General features: G+C 34.9%; 1 protein-coding gene across 2 annotated transcripts in view; it reads left to right on the top strand.

Annotated features, from left to right (window-relative positions):
* Positions 1-26,855, top strand: part of CEP85L (centrosomal protein 85L) — a 147,059-nt gene that overhangs the window by 16,885 nt on the left and 103,319 nt on the right. The gene's annotated exons all lie outside the window — the stretch shown is intronic.

The following is a 26,855-nucleotide window of genomic DNA, read 5'->3' as shown; positions in this document are numbered from 1 at the left end:
TAGTCACCAGACCATCCAGAACAGTGTTGAAGATGAGTAGTAGGAGTGGACATCATTGTCTTTTTCCTGATCTTACAGATAAAGTGCTTAGTCTTCCATTGTTATGTAGATGTATGACAACTGTTGTAGATTTTTTTTATAGATTCCATTGATCAATTTGAGGAAGTTTCCCTCTAGTCCTACTTTGCTGAGACTTCTTAAAATAATGAATGGGTGTTCGATTTTGCGGATGCTTTTTCTGTATCACTTGATAAATGATACTTTTTTTTTTTTTTTTAAGATTTTATTTATTCATGAGAGAGACAGGCAGAGACATAGGCAGAGGGAGAGGCAGGCTCCCTGTGGGAAGTCTGATGCAGGACTCATTCCCAGGACCCTGGGACCACAACCTGAGCCAAAGGCAGATGCTCAACCACTGAGCCACCTAGGCGCCCTGATAAATGATATCCTTCATTAGCTTGTTGATATGGTGGCAGATTCCACTGCTTGATTTTTCAAATATTGAGTAAGCTTTCTACACCTGGGATAACTCCATGTGGTCATAAGTGTAGAATTTTTATATATTGCTGAATTTTATTAATATTTTGTTAAGGAATTTTTCTGTGTATCTATAAGGGAATATTGGTCTATAGTTATCTTTTGAGGGGAACTATCTTGTCCTGTTTTGATGTCAGTATAATACTAGCTTTATAAAATGAATTGGAAAGAATTCTCTCCTGTTTTCTGGAAGAGACTGTATAGAGTGATGTTAATTCTTTAGATATTTCGTAGAATTCTTTTTTTTTTTTTTTAATCTATGATAGTAACACAGAGAGAGAGGCAGAGGGAGAAGCAGGCTCCATGCACCAGGAGCCCAACGTGGGATTCGATCCCGGGCCTCTAGGATCACGCCCTGGGCCAAAGGCAGGCGCCAAACCACTGCGCCACCCAGGGATCCCTTTGGTAGAATTCTTTAGTGAAACCATCTGGCCCTAGAGATTTCTTTTTTCATGGTTTTAAAGTCATGAATTCATTTTCCTTAATAATTATAAGGTTATTCAGATTATGTCTCTCTAATTGGATGAATTGTGGCATTCCTCTCCCCCTCCCCCCAGAAGTGGCCCATTTTGTCTGAGTTGTCAAATTTATGTGTGTAGAGTTGTTCATAGCATTTTCTTATTATTTCTTGATGTCTGCTGCCTCTGTAAGTGGGACACCTTGTACCATTTTTGGTATTGGTAATTTATGTCTTTCCTTTTTTATTTTTTAGTCTTGGTAGCAGTTTGTCAATTTATTGACCTTTTTAAAAGATCAATTCTTTGTATAATTCATTTTCTCTTTTTTATGCTTTCAGTTTCAGTGATTTCTCTATTTCTCTTTTTGCTTTAGGTTTATTTTGCTCTTTTTCTAAGTTCATAAGATGGGTGATTAGTGATTTGAAACTTTCCTTTAAGATCTATGCGTTTGGTGCTATAAATTTTTCTGAGCAATGTTTTCATTGTTTCATTTTCATTCCCACAAATTTGGTATTTTGTGTTTTCATTTAGTTCCTTGTGTTTTCTTAACTTACCTTGAAACTTCTTTGACCTCAGGGTTATTTAATAGTATGTTGTTTAGTTTTGAAGTGTTTGGCATTTTTCTTTTATCTTTCTGTTAACTAATTTCAAATTTGATTCTCTTGTGGTCAGAAATACTGTGATTTCAATTCTAAATTTTTTGACATTTCTTTTAGGTCTCAGCATATGGTTTATTTGCTACATGTTTTGTGGGTATTGAAGATGTGTATTTTGCTGTTGTTGGGTCGATTAGATCCTGTTAGTTGATAATGTTTTTGAGTTTTTCTGTATCTTTGATTTTCTATCTAGTTGTTCAGTTGTTGAGCTATTTTTATTTTTAATTTTTTTAAAAATAATTTATTTATTTATTTGAGAGAGAAACAGAGATAGCAAGAGCATGAGCAGGGAGGAAAGAGAGAAGCAGGCTCCCTGCTCGTCAGATGCTTTTTCTGTATCACTTGATATATGATACTCTTTTTTTTTTTTTTTTAAGATTTTATTTATTCATGAGAGAGACAGAGAGGCAGAGACATATAGGCAGAGACATATAGGATCATGACCTGAGTCGAAGGCAGATGCTTACTTAACTGACTGAGCCATACAAGTGACCCAAGAGCAATTTTTTTAAAGTCTCAACTGTAATTGTGGATTCGTGTGTATCTTTCTCTCTTTCTTTCTTCTTCTTTCTTTCTTTCTTTCTTTCTTTCTTTCTTTCTTTCTTTCTTTCTTTCTTTCTTTCTTTCTTTCTTTTTTTTAAAGTTTCTGTTACATATATTGTAGTTCTAGTGCTTGGTGCATACACATTTAGGCTTAATATGTATTCTTGGTGGATTGGCTCTTTTATTGTTACATCTTTGATAATTTTCTTGTCCTGAAGTCTACTTTATCTGCTATTTATACAGCTACTCTAGCTTTCCTTTGATTAATGTTTAAATGGTAAATGTTTACTATTCTTTTTGCTTTCAAACTATCATTATATTTGAAGTAAGTTGCTTAGAACAGCATACGGTTGAATCATGATTTTTTTTTAAATTTTATTTATTCATGAGAGAGAGAGAGAGAGAGAGAGAGAGAGAGGCAGAGACAGGCAGAGGGAGAAGCAGGCTCCATGAAGGGAGCCTGATGTGGGACTTGATCCCGGGGCTCCAGGATCACATCCTGGGCTGACGGTGGCGCTAAACCGCTGAGCCACCCGGGCTGCCCCTGAATCATGATTTTAATTCATCCTACTAGTCTCTCTTTTTTGATTGTTATATTTAGACCATTTGGATTTAATGTGATTATCTATTTACTGATACTTAAGTTCTCTGTCCTCTTTGTTTCTGTTTTCATTTTCCTGCCTTCCTCTGGGTTACTGGAACATTTTTAGAATTTTACTTGGATTTATCTACAGTATTTTTATTTTTATTTTTTTATTTTTTTCAAGTATTTATTTATTTATTCATGAAAGACACAGAGAGGCAGAGACACAGGCAGAGGGAGAAGCAGGCTCCATGCAGGGAGCCCAATGAAGGACTCGATCCTGGGACTCTGGGATCATGCCCTGAGCCTAAGGCAGATGCTCAACCACTGAGCCACCTGGGCTGTCCTCTATAGTATTTTTAAATATATCGCTTTTATAGCTCTTCTAGTGGTTGCTCTAGTTATATAAGTATATATGTTGCATAAATAATTTATTTTAACAGGTTGAATGGAGTATAGAATCCTTTACCATCCTCTCCTTAAAATAAAATTGTTTCAAGTATTATCTCTACATATATTTGTAACTGTATCAGATAGTATTAGAATTTTTACTTCTACAATCAGACAATTTAGGAAACTCAAGAGGAGACACAACCTATTTTTGATTTCTGCATTTTTTTTTTTTTTTTTGGTTTAGCTTTTTTTTTTTTTTTTTTTTTAAGGATACATATCTACTCAGGACAAATTATCTGAGTCTCTTTTGAACTGAGAATATTTTGATTTCCCCTTGATTCCTGAAGGATAATTTTGTTATCATTTCTAGTTTGACAGTTTTTTTCCCCCTAGTACTTGAAAAGTAATATGTCACTTCTTTCTGTCCTCCATGGTTTCTAATGATAAATCTCTTGTTTTTCTCTGGCTACTCTGAAGATTTTTTCTTTGCCTTCAGTTTTTAGAAATTAAGTATCACAGTTCATTGGGTGGATTTCTTTGGACTTTTCTTATTTGTGATTCATATAGCCTCTTGAAACCATGAACATCTTGTCATATCTGGGAAGTTTCCAACCATTATTTTCTTTGAGTTCTTGAGCCTTTCCCTCTTTCCTTCCAGGGCTCTGATGGCACAAGTCATAGATCTTTTGTTATTGTCCTACAGGCCTCTGATGCTCTCTTGCTTTTTTTTCCCCTCTCTCTCTCCTCTATTTCTTGTTTGTTGTTTAGACTGGGTAATTTTTATTGATTTGTCTACTAGGTCACTTGATTTTTGATCTGCTCCGTTCTAATGTTGAGCCCTTCCACTGAGCTGCTTAGTTCTAATATTATATTTTTCAGTTCTAAAATTTTTATTTTACTTTATGTGTTCCATTTCTTTGCTGTTGCTTTGTTTTGCCATTTTGTTTTAGGCATGCTTGTATTGTTTATCAAGGGAATTTTATGATGATTATTTTAAAATCCTTGCCAGAGAATTCTAACAATTGTTATCTTGGTGTTGGCATCTATTTTTTTTTTTTAATTCTTTTTGGGAACTTACTAATTTTTTGTATGACAAATTGTCTTCAACTGTAATTTTGGAATATTTTGTACAGTTATGAGATTCTAGATTTAATTTATTTACTACATAGCATATTGTCATATTTATAATTTTATTACATTTTATAAATGTAAGCTATATATGGTTAAATATAAAATTATTATAAACACATAGTAAAACATTATATGTTTAAACCTTTTTTATTAGCTGGCTTTGTAAGAGACTGTTCTGACATGTGAAATGGGGAGAGCTACTACCTTCTTATTGCCAGATGGAGTTAGAAGTCTAGGTTCCCCACTTGGCCTTTGTTGATACCTGAGGAGTTTGGAGGGGAGTCCCTTGTTACTGGTGGATAGGGGGTAGAAGTCTAGGTTTTTCATGTCATCACTACTGACACTATTGTGTGGATGGCCTCATTACTGCTAGGGGATGGTGAATATCCAGACTCGCTGTTAGCCTTTCTGATACAACCTAAGAGTAAGAGTGGACAGGAGATATTCATAGTGCCAGACAGGGATGAAAGTCATGTTTCCCTACTTGGCCTTTCTTTGAAACTATCCTGGAGGGGCTCTTTTGAAGTACTTAGTTACAGCTCAGCAAGGTTGGAAGTCTAGGCTTCCCACTTGACTTTTGTCGGTGTGGGTAGAGGTAGGGCTGCAGTTTTTTCTATGGCGTTGGGCTAGAAAAGAGCGGTTACTATCTGAAACATTTCTTCTTTTTAGTCTTCTTTCCTGGTCTGTTGGTTAGGGAAAATGGCTTTTGTCAGAACTTTTTTGGGCTGTGCTGTTTGGTTCTTCTGGGTGACTGGTTTTTTCAGTTCCAAAGCTGAAAGGCAAAAGGAAAATCCAAGGGATTCACCATAGTCTCGTTCCTTGGATCCTAGGTTCTTAGCTGGTCTGCTTTCTTTTCTTCAACTTTCAGTCATATGTTTGTTTTATACACACATACACACACACACACTGGAGCTTTCAGTTGTGTTTACTGGGGAAGTATAGGGAAGGATGTCTTTTCCATCTTATCACCTGTGTTTATTAGAGATGGTAATAAAAATCTTCACTATTTTTTTTTTTAATAAAGTATGTTTTGCTTTTTTTTTTTTTTTTAATTTTTATTTATTTATGATAGTCACAGAGAGAGAGAGAGAGGCAGAGACACAGGCAGAGGGAGAAGCAGGCTCCATGCACCGGGAGCCCGACGTGGGATTCGATCCCGGGTCTCCAGGATCGCGCCCTGGGCCAAAGGCAGGCGCCAAACCGCTGCGCCACCCAGGGATCCCTCTTCACTATTTTTGTCATGACTTTGCTAGCGGTTGAATTGAATATTGATTTCATTATGGTCTTGCATCTAGTATCAGTTGATTATTTAAAACATACCAGTGAGAGTAAGGAAGTATACAAGGTGGTGAAGGGGCAGATGGCATTGTGAATTGTAAAAAGTAATACTTGTAGTAATAATTGCCAACAGCAATAACTACTATTGAAGTTTATTTCAGAGTCCTTTAGTGGGAGAGTGGTTATACTATTGAAATATTAAAGAAATGTCCCATTATAGATACTTCTTTTCAAGCTTTCATCATACTAACAGAATATTTTTGCAAGTTAAAAATGATAAGTATGATTATTTTCTTTTGGTAACAGTCATGGTGTTGGAGTTGAACAGGTCTTTAGAGAAAATAAAATTAACTAGACCATTGTATAAATGAGTAAATTAACTTCCAAAGAATGAAATGACTGCTCTTACTAATACAATGGTTGAGAGTTTATCCTGTGTTTAAATCTGTTATCACTTAATTATCTGTGCAACCTTAAATAATTTCTCATTTCTTTCAGTCTCAGTGTTTTCATCTCTAATTTGGAGATAACTCTTTTTATGTATTATGAAGATTTAACAACATAACTTTTAAATTGCTTAGTGCAGTTCTTTGCATTACCATCATTGTTTTAAAAATGATTCTTGTTCTTCTTCCTTACTCTCTTGTTTTTCTCTTTTCTCAAATTTCTTTCTTAAAAAGTTCACCAGTTGGCTTATCTAAAACAGTGATGCTTCTACTGCCACCCTCACAATATTTTTGTTCCCACACCCCTGCTTTATTTTGGGTTTGTTTATTTTTTCTTTTGTAGAATAGGGACTGGTATTTACTGGATGCTCAGTTTTGTTCAATGAGAATAGTACCTATATAGACCTTCAGTTAAGATTCCTGTTTTTAGCCTGCATTTGTACTTGATATTTTCTGAGGTTAGAGCCTCTTTGATGTTCTCCCAGACAGGTGAACTCCCTGTGCTACATTTCCAGACTTGTATTTTATACCATGTATTCTTCTGTCCTGCTTCAATAATTAATGCTTTATTTTCCAGCTTCTGGAATTTTTTTTTTTCAATTTTCTTTATGATGAGCCTGTATTGTTCATTGTCACGATTTTCTATTATATTTCTTTTCTATCATTTCATTGGATCTTGAAAAGGAGAGAATATAACTCTGTGTACTCAGGCAGTAATCTCGAACCTGTGAAATTCTGTGAAATAGATACAGATGGAAAAAAAAGAAAACTGGAAAGAGTGATTATAGGACTTTTCCTAATGTCAACTATTCTATGTAGTTTTCTTCCTCCCCCCTCAATTAAAGAAAAGTAATATGTGCACATTTAAAAAAGCATAAAGATGAACATAATTCTAAAAGCAAATTTGTATTCCAAATATTGTTAAATTTATGGTCTATGAAGAATTTGAACCCATATAGAATTAAATAGAGCACTAAGTGAAATCTCCCTTTATTTCATCTCTTATTCTTGCTTTGTTTTCAGAGGTCACAAATGTTGTTAGCATATTGCATGTGCTTCCAGATCTTTTGCTGTGCATTTATTTGTATACACGTAGGTTTTAAAATAAAACTGGATCGTCCGATATATGTTTGTCATTTGCTTTCTTTTTTTTCTTTTTTGAGTTCCTTAAATTGAATTTTTTAAAAAAACAATTTTCATTGTAAATGAGTCACATGATCTAATCCACATCACCACCTAGAATTGTCTTTTCTCCAAGGACATTCAACCACTGAGATAAGACTGGGACTGGGTTTGACTGGGCACTTACAAGTAAAATAGGCTTCCATAAGGAGAAGAGGGAGGCTGTTTTTTGATGTATTAGAAGGAACACACAGAAGGAATAGAAGTCTTGCCAGTTTAGAGCAGATGAGCTAAACCATAAATCAGAATAAAACAAAAGCCTAGAATTTCTATTATATATATATAAATATGTGTGTATATATATATAAATTATATATATATATGTAGCATTTCTCTAGCTAACATATCAACTTAAGTACCTTTTAAAAACACATGCTTATTTGAAAGCTTAATACATGATATCAATACAGCATTTCAAAGCAGTAAGGTGCCTGTGTGGCTCAGTTAAGCATTGAACTCTTGATTTCAGCCCAGGTTATAATCTCAGGGTCTAGGGATCGACTCTTGCCTTGGGCTCCATGCTCAGGGAAAGGAAGCTTGAGATTCTCTCTGATTCTACTCCACATCTGACTGCATGTATGCATGTACACACTCTTTCTCTCAGATAAATAAATTTTTTAAAAAAGGAATAAAGAAAGATTAGGGCTGATAAAGGAGGAAAGAGGTATGAAATCCTGACCTCAAACTGTAAGAAAACTAAATGTAAAAGGGATGAAAGTTAATGATTTCTTTTGAAAATTATGAAAGCATTAGAAGGTATGAGATTAATATATATTTTTTAGGTTAGAAATATTTTTCTTAAGGGGCACCTGGGTGGTTCAGTGGTTGAATGTCTGTCTGCCTTTGGCTCAGATCGTGATTCTGGGATCGAGTCCTCCTGTAGGGAGCCTACTTCTCCCTCTGCTTATATCTCTGCCCCTCTCTCTGTCTCACTCATGAATAAATAAAATCTTAAAAAAAAAAAAGAAACATTCTTCTAAGAAAGTTCAAAACACATTTGATTTAATGAAAATTCAAAAGTTTTGATCATTGATAAAAGAAAGGTAGTACTTTTTTTTTTGTTTTTTTTTTTTTTTTTTTTGTGAAAGGTAGTACATTTTAAAAAGAACACCCTGAGGGTAAATATTTGTAATAAAACTAACCAGGAAATAATATTCATATTATTTAAAGAGCTTCTACAAATAAGGGCAATGTCCCCAAGTAGGTATTCATCTATAACATTTACAATATTTCATAATTTAAAAAATTTTATAGGTAAAAGATATAAGTAAACAATTTATGGGAAAAGTACAGATAACCAGTAAACATTAAGATGATCAAAGTCATAGTTAGATGAAAATCTAGATGATGAGATACTGCTTTTCACCAACAGGGGAAAATTGTCCCTTTCCCAGAAAATAAGTCTGTAATATCTAGGATCTGGGCATAGATGGGAAAAGTAGTACTCTAATAACTGGTACATATATTCAACCTTGGTAGAGGGCAATTGGGCAATGATAACTAACAACTACATAGCTGTTACTGTGTCCTAGGCACTCATTTAATCCTCACGACAACGCTCTGATGGAAAAAGTGAGCCTTGAAGAGGTTAAATCACCTATAAATATCCTATGTCAAGTTATAAATATCCTTGATGCAGTACAGCACAGGTGAACAAAGATAATATGTACGAGAATAGTCACTGTAACAGTGTTTAGTAAAACATTAGGGATAACTTTAAGTGTATTAATAGGGACATGGTTAAATGTTTCACTGTGTATCCAGTTACCAAATAATTGGGTGGCTCAGTATGTGCCAACCAGGAAAGAAATCCAAGCAAGTATCTACCTTAAGGCAACAAACTGAACACTCTCCTTTAATTTAACTCCTTTCTGAAATCCCTCTAAAACTCAGGAGAAAAAAAACCCCAACCCTGTGATGACGAGATCAAGAGAAAACAGTGAAATTTCTAGCAGCTGTAATTCAGAGTTGTAAGTAAGAAATTTTTCTAGCAGATGTCAAAGAGCTAAATCCTAAACCAGCCACAAATTCAGGAGCAAGCTGTCAGTATATATTACTAAAAATACTCAAAATGGCTCAGAAACTGGTAGTACCAACACTGCCAAGTTTCTCTATTGTATAGTAACTATTTGGCTTCCTACTATATTATTTGGATGCACTCTCAGGAGGGGGATTAAACTCCACCTCCTGAAAGAGGAAGTACCTGGATTTAATACTTAGAATAACTCTTAAAGATATAATTGTCCCTTCTTTTCCATTTGTTTAGTTATTCAGCTGTTTATATCAGTATGGGCTCATGTAGAAATACATACTTATTTTTTTTAATTAAACTTCAGACCTTATTAGAATTTCTCAGTTTTTCTATTGATGTCCTCCTCTGTTCTCAGTTCCTGTTCAGAACACCAAATTACTTTTAGTTGTAATGTCTACTTTGGTCTGTTACAATTTCTTACACTTTCCTTTCTTTATAACCTTAACAGTGTTGAGGAGGAGTGGTTAGGCATTTTATAGAATGTCCCTCAAATTGGATTTGTCTGATCATTTCCTCATGATTAGACTGAGTTTATGCTTTTTGGGAAGAATAGTACAGAGATGAAAGTGCCACATAGGGGTTATGTGATATTTATCTGATATCAGTGGTGATGTTAACGTGGTCACTTGGTTAAAGCGTATTTGCCAGGTTTCTCCACTATAAATCTGTTATTTTTCCCTTTCATACTCGGTTCTTTCGAAGCAAGTCCAGCTCAAACTGGGGGTGAGGTTTCTGAGTTCTATATTCTGGAGGGGTATAGAGAAATATATATACATACTTTTTGTTTTGTTTTGAGGGAAAGAATGAGAGCAGGGTGGGGCAGAGAGAAAGAGAGAATCTTAAGCAGGCTACATGCTCAGTGTGTAGCCCAACACAGGGCTCCATTTCGGACTCTGAGATCATGACCTGAGCTGAAATCAAGAGTCAAACATTTAACCAACTGAGCCACTAAGGTGCCTCAGTCCATTTCTCTCTCTCTCTCTCTCTCTCTCTCGCTCTCTCTCTCTCTCTCTTTCTCCCCTTCTCCCCAGTATACAAGCGAAACAGGTTTAGGACCATTAACCCAAATTTCCCTGTTTTAGTTTTTTAGGACTAGTGTAACAAATTACCACAAACTGAGTGGTCTAAAACAACAAATACATTTTCTCATGGTTTTAGAGACTACAAGTCCAAAGTCAAGGTGTTGACAGGGCCATGCTCCCTTCAAAGGCCCTAAGAATGAATCGTCCTTCCTTGCCTCTTCTAGCTTCTGGTAGTTATCAGCAATTTGTCCTTCCTTGGTTTGTAGCACCATAGCTCATCTCTACCTCCTTTACATAGCTTTCTTTGGCTCTGTCTTCAGATCTCTGTCTTATATAAAGACACACTGATCAATGAATTTAAGGACCCCACCCCCCCAATTCAGCATGACCTCATCTTGACTTGATTACATTTGCACAGATCCTATTTCCAAATGAGGCCACATTAGCTAGCAGGTTCTGGGAGTTAATGTTTAATATATCTTTAGTGGGGAAACAGTTCATTCCCCAACAACACTCTGTTATAGAATATGTGGTAAAATAGAAAGGCATGAAATAAGTGCTGGAGAGTAATTTGAACTAAATTTAGTTGAAAATAAAACAGGAGAACTGCTTTGAGGGTTCAGAGAGAGAAATATTATTAGCTATTCTCATCAGTGAACTTTAAAAATTAATTTTTTTTGAGGAGAGAATGGTGTTGGAAGCATAACAGATTTGAGGATTTAAAAGTTGCAGAGTGGATGCCCTGGGATTTTTTTAGTGTTATTGTAAAGATGTTGCTTTAAGCAAGTCATACTCTTCTTAACTTTGGTCCTATGTTATGACTTCTTAAAAATTTACTTGAGATGCAGAGATAAATTAGCTTTTTGAAGCTTTGGCTTAGAAACTCAATGATTTTTTTAAAATACTTAATCCAACCTCCATAGGATATTATGGTATTAACCTGAATCTAGCTGGGAATTTTCTTTCCTTAGTGTGGCCAAGGAGAGCTTAAAAATTATCTTGCTTCCTCCTCTCAGACCAGGCTACCCAATGTCAAGGCTGGGATGCTACCTTTTCATAATGTCTGGCTGAAAACTGAAAATCTCTCATTGAAAGTATTACTGTTAATAGTATCTTTTTCATAATCTCCAGAAACTCTGATCCTGCTGTGTATTATTATATAATTACTCATATTTTCTGTTGCTGTTTAGAAAAAACTTTTTCTCCTTATTCTTTGAGTTAGTTTGAAACTTAATTTGTTAGCAATAGCAAAGATCACTGCCTTTTCTCACTGAATTATTCATCAGGTGTTAAATACAAGTTCCTTTAATCTTTTAGGGATGAAAAATATCACTGTCTCCTTGAATTGGGCTGATGTGAAGATGTACATTTTTTTAATTTCCATTATTTTTTGTCATTATCTTCTAGTTGAACTCCCAACTTCTTTCCCTGCTAGTTTTTTTAGTAACACCTGAAGCAATGAGTGGTTTTATTGGTATATATAACCGATTTATACAAAATATCCTAATAGCCAAAGACTCCATTGGATTTAAGGCATGATCACGATAGGTACTGTTATTTGCAGGTACTATATATAGATGAGGCTTAGGGTAAATCGGGTGAGAGTTCTAGGAAAGAGTAAGGGAATATAGTGAATGCTGGATGAAAGTGAGATGGAGCCGTAGGACTCAGGAAGACTGACAATATTGGAAATTTGGGACTTCTATGGAAAATGAATCAGAGTTATGGTTTCAGTGATTGGTGCTGGTAATGAATGATCTTGATTGCATTCATGATTGTCTGGAGAGGTCTAGTGTGGTCTAGTGTTAAAAAAAAAAAAGTCAGTTATTTAAAAATGTTACCTGAATATAGGAAATAGTTTTAGGTGGTATATGTATTAAAGCAGGCATATTTAGCAGGCATATTCCATTTAGTTAGAAAGTGGTGGTATGTTTGCTTATGCAATACTGGATTCCAATTAGTATATGTTTTCCTTCTGAATTTGTCTTTCTGAAGTTCTCATGATAGCCACTTCATGAGACCTATTCTTCTGCTCTTTACTTTCCCTGATCTTTGGTAAATATCCTGACTCTTCTAATTTAGTCTTGTTTTTTATTGTATGCTTTATGGCATATCTGTTTTATGTAAAGGGATCAGGAAAATAACCATTGTGGAGGATTACTGAATATTGAAAATAACCTTGCATTAGAATGTAACTAATAGATTGAGATTTATAATATAATGTCAGCTTTAGAATATGCTATGTGTAGTTTATTTCCTATGAGTGTCATGTGGTTGTGCTTTATATACTTTGGCCTTCTATTATGGAAATCTTTTTGTCATTTATTAACCATAGATCTATAAAATATATTTTTCTCATTTATAAAATTAAATCTGTATGAAATCCTGTACATTAGAGAATGACTCAAAATTGTTCATCTCCTTTGTACTACAAGCCCCAGCTGGGAATTACTATAGTATATACTTCTATTAATTTTGAGGTGATATACATGAAATTTGGACCAGTGTTACCAAGTATAACTTGAGTTTGTTTTAGAGTATACCTACAGAATATTTTATTAGTTGCCTTTAACTGTATTACTGTTACTGCTTATCTTGGAGGAGGGTATACATTCCTCCTTGATTTCCAATGCTGTGACTTGAAGTGCTGCATTATTTTGGCTTGTTGTGACAACTTTTAGGTGAAATGTATAAATGCATTTGAATTCTTGAAAGACTGATTATTGTAAAGACCTAGTATACAAATCAAATAACTACATGATTTACATACTACCATGGAGTGGACTATTAACAAAAAAACTTTTTTAATTAACAAAGACTCTTGATTTTTTTTTTTAAAGATTTTATTTATTCATTCATGAGAGGCAGAGAGAGAGAGAGAGAGAGAGAGAGAGAGAGAGGCTGAGACACAGGCAGAGGCAGCTGCAGGGAGCCCGATGTGGGACTTGATCCTGGGACCCCAGGATCATGCCCTGGGTTGAAGGCAAACACTTAACTGCTGAGCCACCCAGGGGTCCCACAAAGACTCTTGATTTAGCTCTACAGTTTATTTACTATACTTGATATCGGTACACATACTTATAACTTTTGTAAATTACTGTCAGGTTTTTTTTGGAAATATTTGAGGTAGTTAATGGAAAATAATGGTATAATGCTGTGCGGTCCAGTGTGGTAGCCATTGGCAACATGTGGCTAATGGAGTGCTTGGACATACCTAGTCCAAATTGGGATGTAAAATGCACACTGGATTTCGAATGCTTTGTGTAGAAAATGTAAAATATACTTTTTTTTAAATGATTTTATTTATTCATGAGAGACACAGAAAGGCAGATACATAGGCAGAGGGAGAAGCAGGCTCCCTTTGGGGAGCCTGATGAGGGACTTTGATCCCAGGACCCTGGGATCACGACCTGAGCCACAGGCAGAGAGGCTCAACCACTGAGCCACCAGGTGCCCCAAAATTAAAACATCTTATTAATACTTTTTAATACTGATTTTGTGATGACATAATATTTTGGATTTTGTGGGTTAAATAAAGGCATTATTAAAGTTAATTTTACCTTTTCATTATTACCTTTCAGATGTGGTTGCTACAGAACTTAAAATTACAAGTGTAGCTTGAATTATGTTTCTGTTGAACATATTGGACATAGTGATTTTGAGAGTGTATAATTTGTAAAGGGTTCACTTTTAGAGATTTTTTTTTTTAAGCATTTATTTATTTGAGAGAGAGAACGCATGAGAGAGAGCACAAGCAGGAAGGAAGGGCAGAGGGAAAAGCAGACTCCCCACTGAGCAGGGAGCCCGATGCGGGACTCCATCCCAGGGCCCTGGGATCATGACCTGAGCTGAGGGCAGATGCTTAACCAACTGAACTACCCATGCACCCCTCAACTTTCAGAGAGATTTTGAGTGCGTGTGTGTGTTTATATATTTCTCAGTAGAAATAGTATTGCCTTCTCAAAATAACTCCTGTAAGCCCACTTAATGTTTAATGTAATAGAAATTTATATTGGTAGCATTATGTCAATGATAAATTATAATCTGTCAGTCGGAAGTACCAGGAGTACCACCACCCATTTTATTATTTTGACAGGAAGTGTAAGAACTTCACTGCAGTAGGATTGCCCTAGTTCCTTTGACAAAGAGAGAGTTAGTTAAGGTGAGTATGGTGCAGTATAAAGGGTTAGGTTAGGGAAGATTTTAGATTGGTGAATTCCTAAAATTTCAAAAAGTTCTGTTGCTTAGTTGGGAAATAGGGAAAAGGGATAATGTCAGTAATTCCTACTGGAACTCCCCTTTTTGGGTCTGAGGTATAGGCCATCAGGTTTAATTAGGAGAGAAGAAGGAACATTCCCCCTGGAGTCTCAGAGCATCGTTTGCTGCAAGGCCAGTAGGTACCCACATGAAGGTAACTGGGTTGAAGAGTATGATTGCACCACTCTGGCATTTATAAAATTTGGTTGGAAATTGAGTGTTTAGGAAGAAAGAGCCAAGCTTCTAAAGTTTGGCTGCTCTCTGCAAATAATAACATTATGCTTATGTTACGCCGTTCAGATATTTAACCTGGGATAGTAAATTTTGAGTTATTACTTACCTTAGTAATTATTTCTCTTTGTCTAAAGATACTCATGATTGAATAGGTGTACTTCTTTATGCTAAATGTAGTCTTAATTTATTGGGTATAGATCAAAGTACATGGAATCATTTTTATTAAATTCCATGGTACATTACTTAACAATGCCTTACTAAAGTAAGTTATCAAACCTTAAACTAAATAGTACTGTCTGGTCAGACCCCTGCTCCACACCCTATTCTCTGCCCTTTATTATTGTTTGGTTTTAACTGATGTTCCAAGTGATGCTCTTTGGTCACTGCTAAATCCTCAAAGTATCCTGTGAATCATCTGAAAAATAACTTGCATTCTTTTTTAAGTCTTTAAAAACTTAAAATCTGCATATGAGTATAGAGTAACTGAATGCAGAATATAAATGCTCTATGAATTACAACTATCCAGTTTTCTTTTTGTTTTTTTTAACTATCCAGTTTTATAAATGACCATTATATAAATAGCAGTACCTTTTCTTTTTTTCTCTCCAAGCTATAGCTTTTAAATTCATTCACTTATTCATTGAATAACTTACTATCTTTCGAGAACTGCAGAGTTGAAAATATCAAAATGGAGAAAGAGGATTATATAAAAGTCTTAGGATGAAAATGGGACTCTAGGACAGAATGATATTCTTAAGTTATGACTGAGTGATTTAGCTATATAGTATTTTGAGATTTCAAATAATGCTAGATATGCGTGAGGTTTTTGTTTTGTTTTTCAATATATTCAACAAGAAGTTGAGGTACTAATTTAATGTTTTGGTATGACATTTTAGCTGTGGTAATTTTTTCATGAGGTGTCAAATTCAAGTTGGTAGGAAATAGATCTGTGACATGAGAATAGATGTGTCTGCAAGACTACCAAATTGTAACATAGGCCATACTAGCAGATCACCAATTTCTTCCTAGGTTTTCTTTGCTGAGATCTGGAAGCTGTAAATAGCTGCTGTTACCACAGAAATTAGTTTCAAAGGGAGTTGTTTTTGAAATATGCAGGACAGGGAGCCTGGGTGGCGCAGTTACGCATCTGACTCTTGGTTTCGTCTCAGGTTGTGATCTCATGGTAATGAGATTGAGTCCCACTTCGGGCCCTGTGCTCAGCATGGAGTCTGCTTAAGATTCTCTCTCCCCTCTCCCCCTCCCACTCATGCTCTCTCTCTTTAAAATAAATGAATCTTTTTTCAAAAGAAAAGTATGGAGCACTTGTATAGATATAACCTATATGTGGTGCCATAGTTGAATAAGTAAGGGAGGAGCAAGAAGAAACTGAAGTATAGGACCCTGGGGCAGTAAAAGAACATTCTTTCTTAGACTGGTTGTTACCATCCACAGAACAGTCTTCCTCTCCCTTCTGACATGGAGCCTCGGAGGCAGGCTTGCAGGCAGTTCTTTTATCTTAAAATCTGAGTTCTTAAATGTAGTTTCTAACTGTCTATTTGGAGCTAATTTTCAAGCATATTTATATATTTTACTGAAAAAAAGGCACAGATGGAGTTAAGTAATTTTTTACTTTAATAATTCCCAACTGCTAATTTGTATTAGAGATAATTTTCTTATCTAATTAACCTCATTTATTTCAAAAGGAGAGACTGATAAAAATGGACTTCAATTTAATCGTATCTTCATTAGGTTTTTTTTTTATTACTAAGAAATAATAGGGCTATTTAATAATACAAATTTTGAGGTCATCCTGTGAGTGAATGAATATATATACATATATATATTCATTTATTTATCAGAAAGGATGAAAACTCAGAAAAGCTCCCAGTAGGTACATTGACTTTATTTTATGAAGAAATGAAGGCTTTGGTAAGGTAAGGACTTGTTCAGTCATTTATTTATTCACATAGCCAGTATTTATTGAATGCTGGCATATGTGAGATACTGTGTGCTAGGGGCTAGAATTAAAGACATTTCCCCCTGTTCCTTTTCTATGTGAAGTCTAGTGGAAAAGAGATAGGAAATGATTATAAAGTAGGAGCAGTATGGTAGATGAAGTACACAGGGTAGGAGGGGCATACCTAATTCCACTGGATTAAGTGAAAGACCCCTGGCAGAAGTAATGGTTAAGCCGAGGTCCAAAAAGGTAAGTAGGAAGTGGCAGGGCACAAGGTGAGAGGAAAGTAGGCTGAAAGAATAGCGTGGTAAAAACTGGAACATGTGAGATATTGGGGATACAGCAGAGGACACCAAACTGGATGCAAGGAGACCACTTGTGTTGTGGTTAGGAGCCTTGGTGACTCGCTCATAAAAAGAGGGAGGGAAAGGAGAAAATGAGGTGATTTGGGAGACATGTGGGAGGTGAAAACAGTACCTTCTTTCTACCTAAACAGTTTTATTTAGATGGAATTCACATCATACCATACAATTCAGCCATGTAAAGCATGTAATTCAGGGGTACCTGGCTGGCTCAGTTAGGTAGGGCATGTGACTCTTGAGGGTTGTGAGTTCAAGACCCATGCTGAGCATGGAGCCTACTTCAAAAAAGATAAAGTGTACAATTCAGTGGCTTTTAGTGTATATCTATCATCGTTATCACTTTTAGGACATTTTTCATTATCCACAAAAGAAATCCCACTCCCCTTAGCCATCATCCCTAACACTCTGATTTCCCCAGCCCTAGGCAGCCACTAATTTTGGAGGATGTAATAAAAATGTCTTTTCTTTGTTTATGTATTTTATTACAGCGACTAGGTTTTATTAGTTTAATTTGCCAAATGACTTTTTTAAAACACCTCATTTTGAAGTAAAATATTCTTTTGTTCTTAGTGTTTTCTTTCTTTTTTATTCATTTTTTTACAGAAAACTCCAAATAATATATCAAAGTAGAAGGAAGGTAAAATGGTAAAACCCACATGCACATAACACTACATTTATACAATTATGACACATGGTGCTCTTACAGGTATTGCTATATTCTGGCTGTATCTTCTCTACTTACCCCCATACCTTTCGTAATATTTTTAAGCAGTTTGAGAGCTCCTCTTAACCTTTTAATTATAATAATAGTAGTAATTATTGAGCATTTACTTCATACAAGGCGTAATCATAAATTGACGTGATTATTTCAGTTAATTAAGAAATTATGTTAGGTACAATAATAGCCATTTTCTAGGTGAAGTAAGTGATATTTAGTTCATTTTTAAATCTGTTATCTTTGTTTTAGCTTATAAATACTCATTTCATTGGTGAATAATATTATGTTTGTATAACTTCATAACTGGAAATTTTAGGACTGTAATAATGGTTACTCCCATAACTTTGCTTCCAGATACTGCAGTGGATTAGTCAGCCTTAACATTGGTAAAAATACCTGTCATAAATTTTTGTAATACAGAGTTTTGTATTTTATATATAATTTGAAAAATTCTTCATTATAGAATCCTGAGGAAAAATATGATTAACTTTTTTTTTTTTTTTTTTTTTTTTTACTGGTAGAAAAATAGTTGGGGTTAAATAATATATCTGGGGTTATACAATAGGTATTCAAGTAGTAGAGCTGAGAGTTTTCAAATCTAACTCCAAAGCTTTGCCTTTACCCCACTATGTAAGATAGCTGTACACCAAAGGGAGAAACTAGAGGGAAAGAAGCCCTGTGAGGTGTAATTTAGGATAGTATAGGTAACACTAGACTGAGAAACAGGAGACCAGAATTCTATTTTGAGATTTGTCCTTGGTCAAGTAATTTAACCTTTATGGCCTTTAGTTCTTCATTTGCATATGGGAGTAGGTCAGAGGTTATGCACACATTTTTTTTTTTTTTTTTACTTGTGAGATTAAATAATTTCACAGCAGTATTAGAAACAATTCTGGTTTACATTCCTTTGCAAACCAAATAACCTTTTTCCTTTACCCCTCATCTCTGCTTTCTTATTGATCCTATATTATTTCTTAAAATGAACTATTTGAATTTTAAATTCTTAAACATGGCATATAATGGCATCACAGTTCTAGTAGGTTTGTAGGAGGTTTGTTTGCTGGAGGTATATTTTGTGTCTTTATGGACTTCTCTTTTCAGTATCATCCATCCATCCATCCATCCATCCATCTATTTATTCACTCAGTTTTTTCCGTTATTTTATTTCTTGACCTGGTAGGATATGAATGCTTGAACCTGACCAAGCTGAGCAGAATTTAGTGCATTTTAGTTCCTTATGATGAACCTATGTATTTCTGACCTGGAAGGGCTGTTCACATAGCCATGAGTGTAGGGAGATTAATGACTTCATACCTCTCCAAAGTAGCAGATAGAGGATAAATAGATGAATAAATGGATAATTTCTTGTCTGTTCTGTCATAGTAAATTTTGTTTCTAAGAAAATTTGCATTTTCAAAAATCACATTGTATAATTTAAGAGATTAAGTTCTAATTTAATTTGTGGACATTTTTACAGGAGCGAAATAATTTACAACCCTTTGTAAGTTAACTGTCTCTCATGAATAAATTGAGAGACACACAGAAAGAAGTTATATACTACCTGTGTTTTTAAAAAACAGCTTTATTGAGATGTAATTCACATACCATACACTCTACCCAAAGTGTACGATTTAATGGTTTTTAATATTCTCATTATTGTGCAGTTATTACCACAATCGAATTTTAGAACATTTTTAGCCTCCCTAAAAGAAATCCATTAGCTGTCACTCATCTTCCTGAGCAACCACTAATCTTTCCTGTCTCTATGGATTTGTTTCAGATAATTCAGATAAATGGAATCATCCAATATGTAGTCCTTTGTGAGTGATTTTCACTTAGCATGTTTTCAAGATTCATGTTATAACATGTATGAGTACTTCATTTCTTTTATTGTCATATAATATTCCATTGTGTGGATAGTACCACAACTTATTTAGTTGTGAGATTTAGTTTTTCATGAGTTAATGGACATTTGGATTCTCTTGGCTTTGGGTCATTAAGAATAATGTCTCTATGAACATATCTTCATTTCTTTTGGGTATGTACCCAGGAGTGGAATTGCTGGGTCATATGGTAACTCAGTGTTTAACATTTTGAGTAACTGCCGGACTGTTTTCTAAGCAGTGGTGCCTTTTTTCATTCCCACCAGCATTGTATGAGGGTTTCAGTTTCTCCTCAACCTTGCCAACACTTTTTATCTGTCATTTTGATGATAGCTATTCTAGTGGGTATGAAGGGGTATTCTCATTGTTTTGATTTGTATCTTGCTGATGACTATATGTTGAGTATCTTTCATATGCTTTAATAAGTCCATTTGTGTATCTTCTTTGAATAAATGTCTGTTCAATTCTGCATCCACTTTTAAATTGGATCGTTAGTGTTTTTATTGAGTTGTAAGAGTTTTTAAATATAACCTAGATACAAGTCACTATTAAAAATGATTTGCAACCCATTTTGGGGGTCTTTTTAGTTTCTGGATAGTCTCTTTGGCAGCAAGTTTTAAAATTTTTAATAAAGTTCAACTTATCTTTACTTAATTTTGTTTCTTGGGCTGTTGGTATTTATTTAAGAAACCACTGCCTAACTTAATGTCTTGAATATTTACACCTATGGTTTTTTTCTAAGAGTTTTAGTTTTAGCTGTTACATTTAGGCCAGTGATTCATTTTGAGTTAACTTATGGATGGTATGAGGTAGAGGTTCAACTTTTGTCTTTTTCCTGTGCCTGTACAGTTGTAGTAGGTCTGCCTATCCTTTCAGTTGTTAATGCAGATGTCACACAACCCTTGACTGTCCAGAATGGTAAGAAGAATCTTTCTCCTCCTCTCACAGATATACGGACCTTAAAAATGGGAATGCGAATCCACCTTCATTTTGAGTTATATGCCATAGTTGCCAAATCTTTTATTTTGTCTTTTTTAGCCCAGAAATTAGTGTTTTTTATTGTTTTATGTAGTTGTCATCCTCATTTTTTTTGATAAGTTTTATTTTTTTTATTTTTTATTTTTTTAATTTTTATTTATTTATAATAGTCATACACAGAGAGAGAGAGGCAGAGACATAGGCAGAGGGAGAAGCAGGGTCCATGCACCGGGAGCTCGACGTGGGATTCGATCCTGGGTCTCCAGGATTGCACCCTGGGCCAAAGGCAGGCGCCAGACCGCTGCGCCACCCAGGGATCCCGTCATCCTCATTTTTTAAGATTTACTTGTGTTTAGTTAAAACCCAACTTTTTAGAATATTTATTTATTTATTTATTTATTTATTTATTTATTTATTTATTTATTTATTTATTTTTACAACTCAGGACTCATTTGTCTTCCTGAAAGAAACTAAAAGAATTTTAGTAGTTCTTTCAGTGAGTCTGTTGATGATAAGCTGTGTTTTTGCTTAGCTGATAATATATTTTGTCCTCATCCTTGAGAGCTAGCTTACCTTCCAAACAGTTCTTAGGTGCCAGTTATTTACTGTTAACCCTTTGAAGATATTATTTCACTGTTATTTGGATTCCATTATTGGTGTTAAGAAATTGGCTGTCATCCTGAGAGTTCTTAATTACTGAGTAGCCTGCCTTTTCTCTCTGGCTCACTTCTTATTGTCAGGTGTTTTGTAGTTCTCTTATGATTCACTTTAGTCTTGCTCTGTAGCTGTGTATGTAATGGTGAATTGTAAACCCTGAGGTTTATGAATTTTTTTTCATGTTTTTGTGAATAGTGTATTAGTATTGTCTTTACCGGGTACAGTGTCTTGTATATAATACATTCCTAGGAGATTCTTTGGTTGAATTATTGTCATATTTCTTTGTATAGCTCTTTTCCTATCAGGATGTAGTTTAGAATATTTAAAAATATTTGTAAAAATACAGGGAATGCTTAGAAATTTTCATTTGTTTAAATAAAAAGGAGATTGTGGCATAAAATTTTTTTTTTTCTGATGTAATTACAGCTTTGGCAGGAGGGAAAAAATATGGTGTATAAAACTTAATTGAAAAAAGGTATCATGGTGTTCTATTAAACTTAATTATCTTTGGATTGGAGTTAAAATTTTTATATAAACATGTGTTTTTTATAAAATTTCGTATTGACTGATAAATACATTAAGCAGTTACAGTTTATCATTTTTAATTTTTTTTTTGAGAGATTGATAACATATGTGAGTTGAGGGGTACAGAGAGAGAGAGAATCTTAATTAAGCAGCCTCCCTGCCTAGCATGGATCCCGATATGGACCCTGAGATCATAAGCCGAAATCAAGAGTTGGAAGCTAAACCAAATGAGCCATCCAGGTGCCCCTAAGTGGTTGCATTTTAAATAAAGATATTCTGATACAGGATTATATGGTTTCCTGATCAATTTTTTTTTAACTGTAAAGACCTGTGATTTATTATTGTAATATAGGTCTGGAGTGTGTGGTCTTTTTTGAATTTATTTCCTTTTTACTTTAGGAAGGATAGAACAGAGAGAGGGACTATATACAAGAAAAGATAGATTGGAGCACCTGGGTCACTCAGTGGTTGAGCATCTGCCTTTGGGTCAGGTTGTGATTCTGGGGTCCTGGGTTTGAGTCCCGCATCAGGCTCCCTGCCTAAGTCTCTCTGTGTCTCTCATGAATAAAGAAATAAAATCTTTAAGAAAAAAAAAAAAAGAATCAATGTATTCATCCATTGCTAGATAATAACATGACAAACAAAATGTTGGGATTTTGTTCAGAATTCAAAATATTTATCTTAAATATTATTTACTTGTATTATCAGGTTTACAGTGAAGTCCTCCTCTTATGTTTTTCCCCTGCAAGCCAAAATTTTCTGTCTGAAACCATTAGCTGTACTATGCTCTCTGTGAATGCTATAGACCTTGTCCTCTGGTTTTTAAAAGGACTACCCTCTGCTGGTTTCAGATTTCACTGTGGTAACTTAGATGTGGGCCAGATGCCATTGTAATAACTTGCATTTGGGATTTGTGGCTACAATTAGTATAATAAAGAACATTAGGAATTGCATTGCATCTACCCCTAATTGACCTGTTTCAATAGGACAAAATAGAATTTTTAAGGTGTTAAGATTAAATATTTTCTGGACTTGTCTCTGAGATATAATGGTCCTTGTTCTAGATATTCATACTATCAGATACTTAATTTTTTCTTCATTATTTCCTGTTGTATATGCATGTATATGTATGTGCTTATGTGTGTGAATAGACTAGGCTTTAATCCTTAAACTGTATTCTAAAAGTCATAGTAAATCAGTCTGTACACAAGAACACAGATACTGATGATGATGCACTTGGGATATTTAAGCTCGAAGGCTTTAGAACTAGAATCAAACCCAGATGGAAGGATGTTGTAGTGAATAGAACAGAGAATCCCTTACTCTACTGTGGTATTTCCTGGTCCCCTCTCTAACTGAATCAGGATCTCTTAGAGTAGGGCTCCAATCCTACGTGGAAATTCAGGTGACTTTTCGGAATAAATTCTGTTCTCAGTGTAATGTTCTTTGAATAACATATATCATATTTTCAGATTCGTAGGAGGAAATACTAGTCTGGTGTAGAATTGGTTTTTATCACCAATTATTGATTTTCCATGCATTTGGGAAGTATTGAGCTAGCAAAGGTAGACAGAAAAGTAGCACATTATCAGATACAAGTAGCACCTAACACTGGTGATCCTCTGGTCTCAGAGGTTTCAGCTGTGACATGGAAAGTGAGACAGTCACTTGATACATTATTCATACTTAAGTAACAGTATTATTTGAGATACTTCAAACTCTTTGAGGTCACAAAACAAAACATCTTTGCAATAGTTTGACCAAATGATAAGGCTATGATCCTTGAAAAGAAATTAAAATAAGACATTGTAGAAAGTAAAATATGAAACCATCTTTCTCCTTTTTCCATGATGAGGGGTATACCTCTATTTATTAAGTTTTAGATGTATTCTTTCATGAATACATCTAAATATATATGCTCATGAATATATATTTACATGTATTTGCTTATATGCTTGCATATTTTAAATATTGATATATACAAACAGTTTGCATCTGCTGTCAAAGGCTATAACAATTTATTTTCTCATCATTGTAGGATGTTACAGGATGTCTTCTGAGTAGGCTAGGGAACACACTTTTAACTATTAATGAGTTTGAACTTTTTAAAAAAGATTTTATTTATTTATTTGAGAAGAGGAAGAGAGTGAACATGAGCAGGGAGGAAGGGCAGAGGGAGAGTGAGAAGCAGGCTCCCTGCGGGGAGCCTGTCCTGGGGCTGAATCCCAGGACCCAGGATCATGACCTGAGCTGAAGGCAGACACTTAAATGACTGAACCACCTGGGTGTCCTGAACACCTTTTTTTTTTTAATTTATTTTTTTTAAAACATGTATTCTTTATTTGCATTTCTTGTGATTTACTTTCTGATTTCCTTTGCTTTAAACTTGGGTTGTTAGTTTTTTTTGTTTGTTCTGTTTTGTTTTGTTTTGTTTTGTTTTAAAGAGATCTTATTTATTCATGACAGACATAGAGAGGCAGAGGGAGAAGCCGGCAGGCTCCATACTGGGAGCCCAACATGGGACTCGATCCCAGGAGTCCAGGATCACATCCTGGGCCGAAGGCAGGCACTAAACCACTGAGCCACCCAGGGATCCCCTAGGTTTTGTTTTTGTTTTGTTTTTAATTTATTGAAGTTCCTTGTATAGTATGGATATTTAGTCTTTGTTACGTGACAGAATGATGTTTACTTAGCTTTTTCAGTGGTGTAATAATAACAAACATTTTGCTTTGTGTAAGAAATTCTTCTGAGTCCTTTATGTCTATTTTTTCATTTAATCTTCACTGTCCTATTCACTTTATGGATGAGGGTACTATGATGCAAGGAGGTTAAATAAGTTGTGTGAACACATGCCATTAAGTGGTAGAGACAGGATTTGAATCTAGAAAGACTAATTTTAAAACTATTACACTTAACCTTTACAGTTTACTTATTAGAATGTTTTTAAAAGTAAAAAAATGAAAATTTCAAATTTATTTCTTTTTAAAGATATTTGATTATTTTGATACAAATAACTCCTTTAGTAATAGTAACACAAACGTGTATAGGCATATGCACACACTTACATAGTTGGTATATAGATGTAATACTATAATAATACAATATTTCGTAGATTTTAGGACATTTGTCCTATTTCTATTTAGAACTGACCTTCAGGGATCCCTGGGTGGCACAGCGGTTTAGCGTCTGCCTTTGGCTCAGGGCGCTATCCTGGAGACCCGGGATCGAATCCCACGTCGGGCTCCCGGTGCGTGGAGCCTGCTTCTCCCTCTGCCTCTGTCTCTGCCTCCCCACCCCTTCTGTGTGACTATCATAAATAAAAAAATAAAAAATAAATAAATAGAACTGACCTTCAGTAGCATATTCCCTTATTTTTTTCTATTGATTACCATAATCTGTAAATCCTGTTGCCAATCATTTTGCTTTTATTTATCCTCCATGCTGTTATAGGAATAATTATTTTAAGTATGGTTTTAATTATATTACTCCTTTGGGTACTTTCAGTGATATCACATTTCTTGCTGAGTGGAGCTAGGCTCTTTCCTTATTGGAACATTTAAAGACATATAATTGTTTCATCTTTACCTTTCAAGAATTACCATGAGCAATTTTTTTTCCTGTTTAAAAAATTTAGTCTGCTTGCTATGATGCAGTATCTAGTGTATACTAGTCATACTAGTCTTTGTATTCAGTGGCTCAAGTTCGTATTTCCATGGTCTTTTGTTTGTATGCAATATGACATAATGCAGAGCACTCTCATTTCTTGAGTTTCTGTATAGTATGATCTCAGATGTGGCAGACTGATTGGAAAGGGGGTGAGAGAATCAAGCACATTTTTCTGAAGCAGAGTTTGCATAGAAAAGATTTTTCTTTCTTTAGATTGTGTATTGGGTCTGATGGGGATTGGATGTGTGGAGCAGGACTAAAGTCCCACCCCAGCTACCCTAGTGGCATGGCCATTGGTGTTAAGTATCTGACCTTACTTGCTATATGATCTTGAGCAATTTGCAGTATCTGACCTTACTTGCTATATGATCTTGAGCAATATACTTAACTTTTCTAAATGTTAATTTTCTCCTTTGAGCCACTTTTCTTGATACTACATATAGCAGATAAATTGGATAATTTTTTTTTCTTTTGAGAGTTACATTCTTTTGGCCTCATGGTTGGTTCAGTTAGTGTTCTTAATCAGCAGAAGAAGCTAAATGACTGAGCAGATGAATTTATTTAAGGGTGTTGAGTACCTCATAGAATTTGGGGGGAAGGCTGGAGAACTGGGCTTAAAGCTAAACTTACAGACAATATGCCTCAAATCACCTGTGAGAACTCTCACTTCTCCAGCTCCACCAAGTACCAGTATTGTCCATTTGCTGCCACTCTGGGCTAGAACTTGATTGGCTGCTGCTGGTGCTGCCACTGTGGAAGGCTAATACTAATACCTCTGCTGTTGCCTGTACCAGCCAGAATGGTAGCTCCATACAGAGCCATTTTCTAATGTGACTTACTTCCAAACTGAAATCCTGTACAGGTGCTTCTGAATATCTGCACCAGAGTTGCAGATTATGTTGGGAATTTGAGGTCTAAAATTAATTTTGGGAAATTAGACTTATAAATGTGGGAATTTTCTGAGTATAAAAAGATTTTGCACAAGTTGATGAGAAGCTTAAACATGATAAATGGTCACTCTAATACTTTCGCTTATATTCTTCCATCTGGAATATTTTTTTTCTTCACCTCCAAGTGAATACTGTGCAAATACTGGATTTTCTTTGTTTGAATTAGTCTACCTGGCTCTTTCTCATCTAATTTTTCATATGGTTTTTTCATCATTTCTTTCCACATTATTTTATTATTTCTTTAAGACATTATGAAACCTCACAAGTAGTACTAAATTCTAGTATGAGCCAAACAGTATGGAAAAGTAAAGAATAAACTGTGAAAGTTGCCTTTCACCACTCACCCCTTTCCCTTCACATTTTCGATTGCTATCTCCTTTTGAAGTGTCCTCTGATAAAGATTTATA

Source organism: Canis aureus, chromosome 1, assembly GCF_053574225.1.
Source record: "Canis aureus isolate CA01 chromosome 1, VMU_Caureus_v.1.0, whole genome shotgun sequence".
Classification (NCBI taxonomy): domain Eukaryota; kingdom Metazoa; phylum Chordata; class Mammalia; order Carnivora; family Canidae; genus Canis; species Canis aureus.
The sequence above is the reverse complement of the archived record's forward strand: the minus strand, read 5'-3'. Positions and strand labels throughout refer to the sequence as shown.